Consider the following 15,334-nt stretch of genomic DNA (forward strand, 5'->3'; position numbering starts at 1 on the left):
TGTCGAGAGGTTGTTGGTGGCTTGTTGCTTGTCGGTGTGCCTCTGGCCTCTCTCGTGATATGCACGCTTGATCCAGCGCCTAATTATCGATCTTCGCACTTCATCTTTGCCGACCAGTCTGCTGGTGACAGCTTACGCCAGCACAAATTGAACCACTGTCAGTGGCGTTTTGCAGAATTCTCACCAATGCAAAATTAAAGTTTCAAATTCGCTACTAATAAATGTGTACAAATAAGTGTGATTTTATATATTCTCTATGTCACATATCCTTGTTTTTATACATCTGAAGTAAAGTAGTAAAGAGCGATTGACTGACTGCCCTACAATGTTCTGCAAATGGCGACATTGGATGCGGTATGTAGGGGTGTAGGGTTAGCATACCGCTCTGCCGGGTATTGTCGGGTTTCTTGACCTTGTAACCGCTACTAATCTGTCCATTAACTCCCCAGTTGATCTCAAGAGGCTGAGTGCACCCTGTGCCAACGAAAGATCCCTGGCAGTAGCGGGAATCGAAACCGGATCCCCCGCATGGCAGTCAGCTGCACTGAGCACTCAGCTACTGAGGCTGCATGATGTGTGAAATATTAGTGACGCATGCATACAGTGGCGAAGCCGCAACCGAAACACTAGTGCATTTGAGATTGTGCTTTCAGGTCCCTAAAGTGTGGGAAATGATGAAATCTCAAATGCAACGAAAGACCCAGAAACTCCACCGTCTGCTTAAAATTAGGACAACGTCCCTCTCCTCATTAAAGAAAACTCCAAAGAAACGCACACGGACTTCTCTGTTGAAAAATTAGTAATTTCCTTTTCTGCCCGTTTCTCCAACTTTTTAATTCTCAGCTTTAGCTGACGGATCGTTGTTGCAAAACTGGGGAGTAACAAAAGATGAAGTTGTCCACAAGAAACTAATACTGGATGAAACATCTTACTATTGATGTCATACAATTAATAGGCATGGCAAAAACAGTCACACTTAAAACACTACGTTGAAGGACACTGTTATCTTGTTCAAAGCGGTTGAGAAGATGTCAAATTCGATATTTAAAAGAACGCACTTGAGCTGCTCTTTGTGTTGTCACCAGAAGAGTAAAATTTCACAACTTCTTAATAGACTTTAGTAACGCTCAAAGTCCTTCTGATGTTCTTTGTAAGGTTTAATGAATGCACTGTTTACCACTAGACGTTGTCTGTTACTAATGTTTACATCTGACTTCGATACTTCTCCGACGGCCTCTGTGACCGAGCGGTTCTAGGCGCTTCAGTCCGGAACAGCGCTCCTGCTACGGTCGCAGGTTCGAATCCTACCTCGGGCATGGATGTGTCAGTTAGGTTTAATTAGTTCTAAGTCTAGGGGACTGATGACCTCATATGTTAAATCCCATTGTGCTTAGAGCCATTTGAATCATTTGATACTTCTCGAGTGGACTTGACACACAATATATCTTGTTTGTTTGGGTATTGTTCCTGCGCAACGGACTACTCGGTACTCTGTAAATGATTGCAATTAGTGGAGGATTCACTTGCGCCCCACAAGCAGCTAAAGAACTTGGGTTCACCCACATAGAGCCCTACTTGACTGGGTAGGGCTCGTACAACTGAGGTGTGGCAAGTTCACCAGAGGTTGGCGACTATCAACTTCTTCGCTTCGACACTCATTGTAACAAATTTAATTTGGTCGCTTATTTAAGTTGCACACTGAGGAATACGTACAAGGTGGTTATCATTAAAATACAGGTTCTCACAGAGGTCAAGCTATAATTATCGTAAGGCACCGAAACTTGGCAGATATTATAATTCGTTAAAATGAAGCCGACTAACGCTGTAAAAATAGTTCCAATTCTCGCCACCAGGTGCAAATCTGGCGCTGTGAATGCGAGAAAGACGTATAGAAATGCTTACGTATGTAATGGATTAGAAACGGGATGTGGACAGAAGAGGCCAAATAAGTCAGAAAGGCCTAATGTCGATGTTATTATTAACCTCAGAAATGATTTACTATTTTACTGAATTTGTATCTTAACTATCATTTATCATCTGTGCAGTTTTATTCTCTGTTTCTGCAGCTTAATTTCGCTTTGAAGAGAATGTTTGCTGATTGGACAATTAAGCGCCTCTGGCGTGCTATTATGTGCATATTTGCATCATTTCTCTTAGAACCTGCAGTCTAAATTGATTGTTATTCGAAGTCCGATTATTCTCACTGCACACAGCGACATACGAGTACAATATCCAACACGGCTAACTATCACCATACTTACCGGTCTCCTTCAGCCATCTCTGCGTGTTTCATCATAACAGGAAATTTAAAAGTAACGAAGAACAAAAACATGTTCAGTGTGGACTTTTGTTTAAATTCTATCTTAACTACGAACTAAACATGATTATTTTCACTCCTGCTTTACGTTTCACGGCAGTTTCTCACTTCAGAATAATTAGCATGGTGAGGTAAAATGCAGTCTAGTATTACATCTTTATTCTAATATCCCATATATATTTTTTAAAAAAAGCGACACCATATCCCCGCCGTAGGTTACAGAGGTCGGATGGCAAACCCAACGTTTGCCAAACCCGTACCAAGCGAAACAAGACTGAGCTCTGTGAGTTGCTCGCCATTTGGCACAATCCAGGAGTCGCGTCTGATTTATCGAATGAGAAACACAACGAGCATCATCCTCTCCGTCCCCCAGTTTATTAATTTATTCGTGTTTCATTGTGAATGCATAAACCGTGAAGCTAACTGCGTGATAGTTCTCGCATTTATCTGCCCTTGCTGTCTTCCGCAATGTATGAGGGTGTAACGCTACCGCCCTTAAACGGACGTGCGTTAGCTGTATAAAGCCTGTACTGTAATAAATTCACGGGCTTCACCTTATAATCAAGGATTTTAGTACATAAATTGACCGCGTGTACCTAATAGAAGCAAGATCGGACTTGTAATCAGTCAATAACTACAGTGATTCATCAAGCATATGTAAAGTATAATTGCTCGTTCGCATGGACAAGACGTATACACAGTAGATGCTACCTATAATTAATGATTCGGTCGCCAGCCTACTTAGGCAATGAGTGAGCTTTTCCTTGTACAAGTGGGTGCATGTACAAGCATAGTAACACGTAGTAATGATGCGTTATATGGCAAAGTTTGAACCCGGAAAAATCCACTGAACTAAAGCTTTCTCTTTTTGTACTAATTTGGACGAGCTAAATTCACACAACACCACACAGCAATGATTATTACGAACTGCATTTCGTATATTGATCAGACTGAAATCGGGCATAGATTTTCCTAGAGTGCACAGTTTTGAAAACACACATACAATGTCACTATTGAAATTGGGAAAACAACACTAATACACTTAGGTTCAATAAAGGACTTAAATTTACTGATCAAATATGATCAGCACATTTCAAGGTGTGAAAGAATGAACAAGAGAAGGGGGGGGGGGGCCTGAAACTGTTATGGTCGTTATACTGAAACTGTTAAGTACTAAAAGGCAAATTAACACTCAAATTTATCAATCAATGGACAACTACTCTTTTGTCTTACTTCTGAATAATTTAACTGTCATTAGTTCTGTCTCAAGTTAATTAAATAGCATCGCTAACTCAATTCAAAAAACTCTCTTTCAGTTTAGTCATACTTTTGTCCTTTACCGACATTTGCAATAATTCACAGAACTTTTAAATTTCTTTATAGCAAAAGTTTGACTGCTGATAATTCTCATTTACACTAATTATAAACTTTCAGTTCAGGATACTCGGGTTGCACAATACGAGGTAAGGATCCTGTCTAGGTCAGTGATCAGGATAAGTCATGGCTAAGGCAATTCTGGTAAAAGTCACGTTATTATTGAACGGTTAGAAACATTTTCGACACTGGTCCACACAGATACACTTCTAAAGATGAAATAAATGTTTGACCTGTGCAAGTCGGTGCGGCGGTTGGCGGGCAGCGAGATAGCGGGCAGCACGGCACACATACAAGCGCGGCTAAGGCTCACGCTACATAGGCACTTTCCATCTTCTTAGCGTCGTAATCTTTCCAATTTTGTGCCTCAGAATATAGCCATACCAAGTAGTCGTCGGAATCGGTTCATCCGAGGCTCAATGGGATCCACTTTTTCTGGGTAGCCTCCTCGGTACAGTACGTGTTCCTCTGACCGATTCACAACTCCGACTCTTACTGGTGCTCGCCTCCGACTGACTACTGAGCCCGTTGTGCCGAACCGCGCCCAGTGTGCGTTTTCCCGCGCTCGCCTGCCTCCACCTTTTCCCGCTCCCCTACAGGTAGGGTATTCACCACAGGTTTTCTACTACACATATCCTAATGCATTACCTACGTATGGACCAAGTGTTTAAATTACAATTTCCACATTTTACAATAGTTTTAACATTAAGTACACTTTCTTTTGATTATCACATCATTTGAAATCTAACATAATTAATAATATTCATTTCAAAAGTTACTCACAGTTTCTTTAACATCACGAAAAGAGCAAGAAATTAAATCAACCATTTTTCACACTAATTTAGAGAAATTCATAAAGAAAAAAATTATTATATGTACAGTTATCGTTACACATGCCCCTGTTTCCAGAAAATTTTGCTTAAGTCCAAATTTTATGGGAACACTTAATCTTACAGTTATACAGTGGTTCTGAATCTTTACTTAAATGTCCAAAAGGTTTACACTACACATGTCCTTCTACTCCCTGTATATAAGTTTACACTCTTTTAACACTTCAAGAATAATTATTTATCATTTACTCAAGTGCCTTTTGCACAGTCCAACTTCTCATCATAACATTACTAAAATAGTAATTTAATTAATTCTTCTAATTCTCTCAAAGAAATAATTTAAATTTTGGAATACAAACATTTAACTACAAAGAGAATTGCATATTTTGTACACACTATAAAATAATTTGTCGCTGCTTGCTTTGAATAGCAGTCCATTTCCTTACTTACTAAACAAAATACACACATATATTCAAAAAAATTAACTACACATATTTGCTGCCTATTGTGCGGATTTGGGCAGTCCTTTTCACTTCATATTATCACATCTTCTGGATCATATTTACAATTTTCCATCGACTATTTATCTGCCCTCATTGGTATTTGGCAGTCCTTCATATCATGATTCATACACTGCCCATTTTCATTTTTGACAGTCCCATCTTTTATCTGGCTGATAGCATTTATCCTTTCATTTCAGTCCCTTTCTTCATACACTTTTACAGTTACAGTACAATTGGTAATCTGAAACTCACATAACTACATTAGCACACTTTCAAGGGTATACAGACATTTACAAAGATTAGTTACATTTAGAATAACTTGGGTTCAGCATAAGATACAGCACATTTATTGCCAGTTGCTTTCTGATTATTCTTATCTCACTCATTTCTAGGAACATACAGTTTCAGGTCCACAATATTTCTCACACCTAAAGGTCTTTTGGATTTTGGGTAGATCAGGTAGTAAGCATTGTCGTGTGGAATATTCTGTATTATATATGGTCCATTATAAATATATTTAAATTTTGAAATTTCATGGTTTAGTTCACTAGACTTTTCGTGGGTTTTTAAAAGAACATAATCTCCAATTTTAAATTTCGAAACTTTTAAATTTTTATTGTGTCTCTTAGATCTAGATTCAGCTTTTTGCTTTGCCCTTTTTATCACCAATTCTTTCTTTTGATCCAATCCCAAACTTGTACAAGGTGGAAACTCTAGTTTTTCTTCAATTAAACTTTTACTACTTCTGTCTAACAAAATTTCTTCCGGTGGAAATCCTGTAGTTTCATGATGTAATGTGTTCATGACATTCTCAAAATCCGATATAAATCTGCCCCAGACTCCAAATCAACAAAACAATAATTCACTTTCAGGTAACCCTGAAATACAATAATAATAAAGTCATGCATAATACTAATAATATATACAAATACATAATCAAAATATCCACGGGTGTACTGCCGGTCTACAGTGTCCAACGGGCACAATATTTCGGCGATCGTACATGTCGCCATCATCAGGTGAACTGACGGACTGAGCTCCTGTGAACGTGCCGGCACGGAGATCCGTACACTATGGCTGCTCAGGTGGAACTGGGTTCGGTCGCGGCGGCGGCGGATTTAAATACCCTCCGCCCGCGGCGCGCTCACTCCGCCGTCCGCGCCCCGCGCCACGGTCGCGCGGTGGAACAGATTGCGACGGCGTCTGAGATGACGTCGGTGTGATGGCTCCGTCCGCCGTGGTCGTCACAACTATACATTTGCTCGATTTACTCTTGATTAACCCAATCGCTGGTTCCCAAGCCTTGCTGAGATTATAGCCACAGTCACGATTTATGAGGTCGTCATTGGTGCGAATTTCGATGGCCTCTCTAACAACGCTGTCCCAGTATCTCGACGTCTGTACCAGAATCCTCGTGCGTTCATACTCCATAGCGTGATTTTCCGACAAACAATGTTCAGCGACCGCCGACTTGCTCGGATACATCAGTCGAGTGTGCCTCTGGTGTTCACGGCATCGATCCTCGACGGTACGCATCGTCTGACCAATATACGACTTGCCACATTGACACGGAATCTGGTACACGCCGGCCTTCCTCAAACCGAGGTCATCTTTGGCGCTCCCCACCAGTGCACGAGTTTTATTCGGAGGACAAAACACCGTTCCGACCCGGTGTTTCTTCAAAATGCGGGCGATCTTTCCCGAGAGTGCGCCTGTATATGGGATAAACGCAGTACCTACCTCCTCCCTCGTGATTTCATCCATATCCACAGGTTGTGCTGTAGTGGTTGGGCGGAGAGCACGTTGAATCTGCCACTCTGAGTACCCATTTTTTCCAAATATAGTTCTCAGATGTTCCAATTTCTGGGGTCTGGGGTAGACTCTCTGCGTCAGAGATAGTGCGCGCCCTATGTACTAGAGTTTTAAGTACCCCATTCCTCTGTGAAGGGTGGTGGCAGCTGTCTGCATGCAAATACAGATCAGTGTGCGTTGTCTTCCGATACACCCCATGACCTAGGGTGCCGTCAGGCCTTCTCTTGACCAAGACGTCAAGGTAAGGTAGTTTACCCTCCGTTTCAGTCTCCATAGTGAATTTGATGTTGGGGTGTATGGAGTTTAGATGTGTAAGGAAGTCAAGGAGTTTATCCATACCATGTGGCCAGATGACGAAAGTGTCGTCCACGTAACGGAAAAAGCAAGTAGGTTTCCATTCGGATGACGACAGGGCTTCCTCCTCGAAGTTCTCCATGTACAAATTCGCTACCACCGGTGAGAGTGGGCTACCCATGGCGACTCCCTCCGTCTGTTCGTAGTATTCTCCATTAAAAAGAAAATACGTGGAAGTCAAGACATGCCTAAAAAGTTCAGTGGTCTTCTCGTCAAACTTCTGACTAATCAATTCTAGTGACTCTCGCAGGGGTACCCTCGTGAACAAGGAAACGACGTCAAAACTCACCATGATATCTGACTCACCCAACGTGAAGCTATCAAGGCGTTTAACAAAATCCACGGAATTACGGATGTGATGAGGGCATTTACCCACGTAAGGACTTAATATTCCCGTCAGGTATTTGGCCAACAAATATGTAGGTGCCCTGATGTTGCTGACAATGGGGCGTAATGGTACCCCCTCTTTGTGAACCTTCGGGAGTCCATATAGTCTAGGCGGTACCGGACCTTGGGGTAACAATTTCTTAGCGTCACCCTCCGGTAATTCTGCGTCCTTGCGTTGACGAAATCCAAGCCGATGAAGTCAAATATCACTAGTAAAGAGAGGGCGGCCATTCGTGATCTGAGGGAGCGCTCTGAAATTGTTGTCTTACCGGCTGACAAAGGCAATGCTACAGTTGTTGTCTCCCATAAGGACTACACTGATAAGATGTCCTTGAGAAGCGACCTCGTCTTGTTGTCCACCTTCTTTGTAGGGTCAACGCTGATCTTCCGGTAGGAATCGTCATTTAGCAGGCTCTGCATCTTATCAGTGTAGTCCTTATGGGAGACAACAACTGTAGCATTGCCTTTGTCAGCCGGTAAGACAACAATTTCAGAGCGCTCCCTCAGATCACGAATGGCCGTCCTCTCTTTACTAGTGATATTTGACTTCATCGGCTTGGATTTCGTCAACGCAAGGACGCAGAATTACCGGAGGGTGACGCTAAGAAATTGTTACCCCAAGGTCCGGTACCGCCTAGACTATATGGACTCCCGAAGGTTCACAAAGAGGGGGTACCATTACGCCCCATTGTCAGCAACATCAGGGCACCTACATATTTGTTGGCCAAATACCTGACGGGAATATTAAGTCCTTACGTGGGTAAATGCCCTCATCACATCCGTAATTCCGTGGATTTTGTTAAACGCCTTGATAGCTTCACGTTGGGTGAGTCAGATATCATGGTGAGTTTTGACGTCGTTTCCTTGTTCACGAGGGTACCCCTGCGAGAGTCACTAGAATTGATTAGTCAGAAGTTTGACGAGAAGACCACTGAACTTTTTAGGCATGTCTTGACTTCCACGTATTTTCTTTTTAATGGAGAATACTACGAACAGACGGAGGGAGTCGCCATGGGTAGCCCACTCTCACCGGTGGTAGCGAATTTGTACATGGAGAACTTCGAGGAGGAAGCCCTGTCGTCATCCGAATGGAAACCTACTTGCTTTTTCCGTTACGTGGACGACACTTTCGTCATCTGGCCACATGGTATGGATAAACTCCTTGACTTCCTTACACATCTAAACTCCATACACCCCAACATCAAATTCACTATGGAGACTGAAACGGAGGGTAAACTACCTTTCCTTGACGTCTTGGTCAAGAGAAGGCCTGACGGCACCCTAGGTCATGGGGTGTATCGGAAGACAACGCACACTGATCTGTATTTGCACGCAGACAGCTGCCACCACCCTTCACAGAGGAATGGGGTACTTAAAACTCTAGTACATAGGGCGCGCACTATCTCTGACGCAGAGAGTCTACCCCAGACCCCAGAAATTGGAACATCTGAGAACTGTATTTGGAAAAAATGGGTACTCAGAGTGGCAGATTCAACGTGCTCTCCGCCCAACCACTACAGCACAACCTGTGGATATGGATGAAATCACGAGGGAGGAGGTAGGCACTGCGTTTATCCCATATACAGGCGCACTCTCGGGAAAGATCGCCTGCATTTTGAAGAAACACCGGGTCGGAACGGTGTTTTGTCCTCCGAATAAAACTCGTGCACTGGTGGGGAGCGCCAAAGATGACCTCGGTTTGAGGAAGGCCGGCGTGTACCAGATTCCGTGTCAATGTGGCAAGTCGTATATTGGTCAGACGATGCGTACCGTCGAGGATCGATGCCGTGAACACCAGAGGCACACTCGACTGATGTATCCGAGCAAGTCGGCGGTCGCTGAACATTGTTTGTCGGAAAATCACGCTATGGAGTATGAACGCACGAGGATTCTGGTACAGACGTCGAGATACTGGGACAGCGTTGTTAGAGAGGCCATCGAAATTCGCACCAATGACGACCTCATAAATCGTGACTGTGGCTATAATCTCAGCAAGGCTTGGGAACCAGCGATTGGGTTAATCAAGAGTAAATCGAGCAAATGTATAGTTGTGACGACCACGGCGGACGGAGCCATCACACCGACGTCATCTCAGACGCCGTCGCAATCTGTTCCACCGCGCGACCGTGGCGCGGGGCGCGGACGGCGGAGTGAGCGCGCCGCGGGCGGAGGGTATTTAAATCCGCCGCCGCCGCGACCGAACCCAGTTCCACCTGAGCAGCCATAGTGTACGGATCTCCGTGCCGGCACGTTCACAGGAGCTCAGTCCGTCAGTTCACCTGATGATGGCGACATGTACGATCGCCGAAATATTGTGCCCGTTGGACACTGTAGACCGGCAGTACACCCGTGGATATTTTGATTATCAAATAGGCCGGGAGAAACTCAAGAATCACATTATACAAATACAGTATCCTGTCCCCAGTCTCTTTATTAACAAGGCAGTCTTTTAGGGTTCATAAAACAGTCACTTAAGTCTGGTGGCTTTTTAGGCCTCCTGTTTTCTACATCTTTCACTAAGCCATTCAGATCTTGCCAACGTTTCGTTTCATCAGGTGGCTTTTTAGGTTTTGAAATTTCGAAGTCTTTAGCAAGGTACAACATTCCCTGTTCTGCTATCATTTTATCAGGTGGTTCTTTTTGTTCCTGTAATTCACATTCCTTCAAAACATTTATTAAGGCGTGCCCCAGTATAGTATCATCTGGAGGTTCCTGCAAATTATGCCCCTGTTTTACATTACTGAATAATTCATTCGGTTTTTGCCCAGTTCTACTTTCTGTATCTTGCTCTGGAAAATTTTCACTAATTTTCTCATACCTTCTTTCAGTAAAAGTATATTCACTTTCGTTTACACCCGCAAATTCATCGTCACTAGAGTCATCATTACTCTCTTCCTCACCATCAGATACACTTAAGTACGCTACTTTTGAACAATAGGGAGAGTTAGTACATTCATTTTCGTCCGTATTTGCGTACCTTTCATCATCCGAACTATCGTCGGAATCCGACCATTCCGGATCGCTTTCAGGTTCTAACATAAAAGCTTTTCTGAGACAGGCACTAAGTTCTTCCTCTGTATTGTCGTCAGGCTTGGATTTCAATTCAATCTCCTCTTTTGGCAATACGGCCTCATCCTCAGCTTTATTCACTTCCACTGTGACTTCATATTCGGTGTAATCCTCGTGGACTTTGATTACTTTCAGGTAATCATCTGCCCCTTCTCCACGGTGCCTCTCGGTAGCAGCTTGTACTATTGGTGGACTGTTAGCAGAAGTTATTTCTTCGTCAATACTGAGGGTTTCATCCTCCAAATCCTTCCTACCCTTAATCTGCATCCTACTGGCAGCACGCGTACTTTGCGCGGCGCTATTTATTCTCTCCTCTTCCAATTCGGGCCACGTCACCTTATCGACGTCCCTATCATCTCCTTTCCTATTAACTACTTTCTTCGCCTCATACTCCTTAAAATCCTCCCACTCACATTGCTTTAGGCCCTTGTACAGATTATCGATCTGCACACGCCAATCAGTTACTTCTGCTAATTCATCCTCGCCTTTAATTTCATTGCAAACACTGCTAACCGCATCTCTCTGTGTATTCACAGTTTCCTTTATCGTTTCCTTTGCCACGGAATTATCACTCGTAAAGTTTTCATTAGCTCTGACGGCTATATTCGTATCTACTGCTGCCGTATTTCTAGCGGCTTCTTTCTTAACAGATGTTCTGCTAGGCTGGGCCGTTGCCCTCTGATGCTCCACTCGCCGGTTAACCTGTAGCGTTCTGTGCGGCAGAAATGACTCATTCTGGCTCGCAGCTGACGCTTGTTTCGCCACCACACGCCACGGCGTTCCATTCCTGTCCCTAGCCTGTCTCATTACATTACGGTCGGTCCAGTATATTTTTTCAAATCGGGGCCGGTATGTATTGTCCGCTTCCGTTTGGCCCGCAACGTTCGCGGAAATTAGTTTCCCGCGTCGTTATTATTTTGCGCGGTATACTCTCTACCGCGACCTGAATAATTTCCTCTGCCTCTTCCTCTTTGTATTACATTGACGCGAAATCCATCGCCGTCGTTTCGTTCGTCATTGTGTCGGTTATTATGGTTACCAAAGTTTTGATAATTGGCACGACTTGCGCGCCAATGGTCTTCGTCTTCGACCCTTTCTAGAAATGCTTGGAAGCTACGATGATTGCTTCCTACATACCTCTTTGAATCTTCTGGAAGCTTTTTATATAATTCCCAGATAATTTCTGAATCTGATCTTCGGCCTCTTAAATGCGTCAATTTCCGGTACCAATGCTCGCAGAAATCTTTTAAAGAATTCCTGCCCCTGTTATCATGCTGTTTGGCCATGATGAACTCCCGCCATAAATGGTCCTGCTTTTGTTCAGACCAATATTCTTCCATAAACCTTTGCCTAAATTCTTCGAACGTCATTCGTTCGGAATTTAAATTTATCCCCCAGCGCTTAGCATCACCTGCTAAGGCGCTAATTACTACATTTATCTTTTCCTGATCAGACAAGTGCTCAGGAAATACTCTCTCGCAATTTTTTATAAAATCTAATGGATGCCACCCGTTATGTTTCTTGGCTGGATCGAAGCGTTCCTCGCCTTCTAACAGCTTCGTAATCGGTGTGCCATTACAGACAACACCAGGCCTATCTTTAATTTTGCTCTCCAGATCGAAAATTCTGCCTTTAATTTTCGTAGTATTTTGTTCACAATTTTGAACACATCCGGTTACTTTTTTATCTAAATCCCTTTCAGTTTCTAAAACTACCTTTTTCAACTGTGATATTCCGTGTTGACATTCGTTTACGATCTCAGTTTTAAGACCGAAAACTTCTTCGTCTATCTTAATTTCAACCAGAGGTTCTACTTTCTCTTGGATGTTGAGAATTTCAACATCGAACCTACTATTAATGTTTCCAATTTCCTCCTGCATAGTATCCATATTTTTGTTAATGGTATCAATTTCAAATTTCAGAGTATTTACCACAGAACTTAAATTACCCACTTTCTGTTCTACTTGTTCTATTTGTTTACTAATTTTAATTCCCTGTTCTTCGACTTGTACTTTAATCTGATCACTCTGTGTTTTGAGCTGCTCTGCAACGTGTGTTTTAAGCTGATTAACCTGATTGCCGACTTGTTTTTGAAGCTGATCATTCTGTGTTTTGATCTGCTCGCTCTGTCCTACAATTTGTTTTTGAAGTTGATCATTCTGTCCTGCAATTTGTTAAGTTAATTGTTCAAATAAATCGTTCATGCTTAAAATGTTCACACTGTTTTGTTCTACGGAATCGGTGTGTTCCGATCCTACTTCAAAAGTTTCTTTCGGTTCTTTCTTTATCTGTGGTGACTCAAACATGTCAGTGGATTCATTCACATACCCACTATCATCTACAAAGTCACCCTCTACTTCATGTTTCATTCCTTGCTGCGTTCGAGGCGATCCCGCCATTTCAATCTGTTCGTTAACGTGTTCGTGGTATTGTATGTACGCCAATTGTCTTCTGCTAATGCCATCTGTTATCTGGCCGCGTAAACTCCGGCTACTGCCAGCCGCATTCTCCATTTCGCTTGGCGCATCTACCCTGCCTACGATGATTGCGTTTTCCCGCGCTCGCCTGCCTCCACCTTTTCCCGCTCCCCTACAGGTAGGGTATTCACCACAGGTTTTCTACTACACATATCCTAATGCATTACCTACGTATGGACCAAGTGTTTAAATTACAATTTCCACATTTTACAATAGTTTTAACATTAAGTACACTTTCTTTTGATTATCACATCATTTGAAATCTAACATAATTAATAATATTCATTTCAAAAGTTACTCACAGTTTCTTTAACATCACGAAAAGAGCAAGAAATTAAATCAACCATTTTTCACACTAATTTAGAGAAATTCATAAAGAAAAAAATTATTATATGTACAGTTATCGTTACAAGGGCTCTCGTGATCGTGATATTCCTTGAGTACTGGTAGTGGCTAGTCATCGTTAATGTTGTATTCTTTCCAATGTCAGGGCGATGTAATAGTTAATTTTCTTTGCGAGAAGACGCCACAAATTAATGCCTTTAGAACCTGTCGTAGAACTCTGTTCCTTTAACCTTTGAATTAATTTCTGTCCACTGAAATTCCCTATCTCAATTCCCTAAAATCCCCTTAAAAATTCATTATCATTTCTTTTTAATAATAAAACTTTTCTCTCTCGTAAAGATAATTAATTTCGTTGAAAGTGTAAGGTACTACTAAAATTAATGATTTAAATATTGTCACACTATATATTCTCACTATTAAAAATCATGAGCTAACGCAATATAGACAAAGTGAGACAAGATAAGCTCAGACGAAATGACGAAATGAGTCAGAGAGGCTATTGTCTCGACTATTTATAGACTCATACAAAAAAAAGCTGACGTAACTATTTCTCACCCCTAGCAGTTCTTCGTACACCACTTATTCTTTTTACCAAGGTCCGATGGCATCTCTCCAGTCTAATAGATTAGACACTCAAAATTAATGATCGCTTCACTTCATCCAATGAATTTAAAAATTTCTCTTCCAAATCTTTTACAAACTCTGACTCTAACCCTAGAACCCCTATATCATCAAAATCGACAAAAATTTCATTTTCACTCACGTTATCAGAGAGATCCTATTCTCGAAGTTCTCCTATTATCTATGCGCTCTTTCCTTTGTGTTTAAGTATTTAATTCCTTTTGAATTCTTGTGAAGGACATTGCTTTTATATTTTACGAAAATCATTTTGACGTATTTTTGTGTTGCGTCTAATTCAACAGAATCAATTTTCCGCATTTTTATGCAAGTTTTCTGAAAGACGATTCAATTTTTTCGGCTGCAGCATCATCACCTAGTACGCCTAAAACTAACTGTGTAGCATTCTCACAGTTTTCAACAGTTACTTCCGCAGAACCATCATCATTATCATCAATATTATGAGAGAAACTGTCCTCTGTTTCTTTTTTCTTCAAATATTTTTCCAGTAACTGTGGTTGCACTTGCTCAGTGTTGGACTGCAGTCATCTCCTTGGTACTTCGACTATGAGCAAGATCGTCAAAGAGGTTTGTTGTGCAGTCTGGACAGTATTGCGATTGCAATGCATTCCTGCCCCACATAAGAAGGAAAGGGAATCAGTTGCCCAGAAATCTGAAACTATCGCTAATATCCCGAATTGCTTGGGCGACGTTGATGGGAAACATATAAGGGTGGTTCACACTCTCAACTCGACGCATATCAACTAGAAGCATATTCATCTATAGTTCTGATGGCATTAGCTGATGTAGAATACCGATTTGCTTACTCTAATATTCTAATCAATCATTAACGGCACCGTGGATCTACGTAAGGACAAGTACCTTCCAGGCACACAAAACCCTAAAATGCCTTGCTATCTCATAGGAAATGTTGCTCTTGGCTTACATAAGCGACTCCTCAAACCGTAAAGTGGACATAGTTTGACAGTGGAGAAAAGAATCTCAATTATCGAGTTTGCTGAGATCGCGACAGAAGCTGTCTATGAAACCATTCAGATTGGAGCTAGTGCAGAAGTTCAATAACGACGACAAAGACAAGCGTTTTGAGTTTTGTTCGCAGTTGCAACAACTGAATGAGGATGAGGATGGCATTGTTGATCGCTTAATTTTTAGCGACGAAGCCACTTTTCACACTAATGGAAAGTGAACAGGCATAATTGTCGAATCTGGGTTACAAAGCATCCACAT

This window comes from Schistocerca nitens, chromosome 6 (assembly GCF_023898315.1).
Source record: "Schistocerca nitens isolate TAMUIC-IGC-003100 chromosome 6, iqSchNite1.1, whole genome shotgun sequence".
In the NCBI taxonomy this organism is placed as follows: domain Eukaryota; kingdom Metazoa; phylum Arthropoda; class Insecta; order Orthoptera; family Acrididae; genus Schistocerca; species Schistocerca nitens.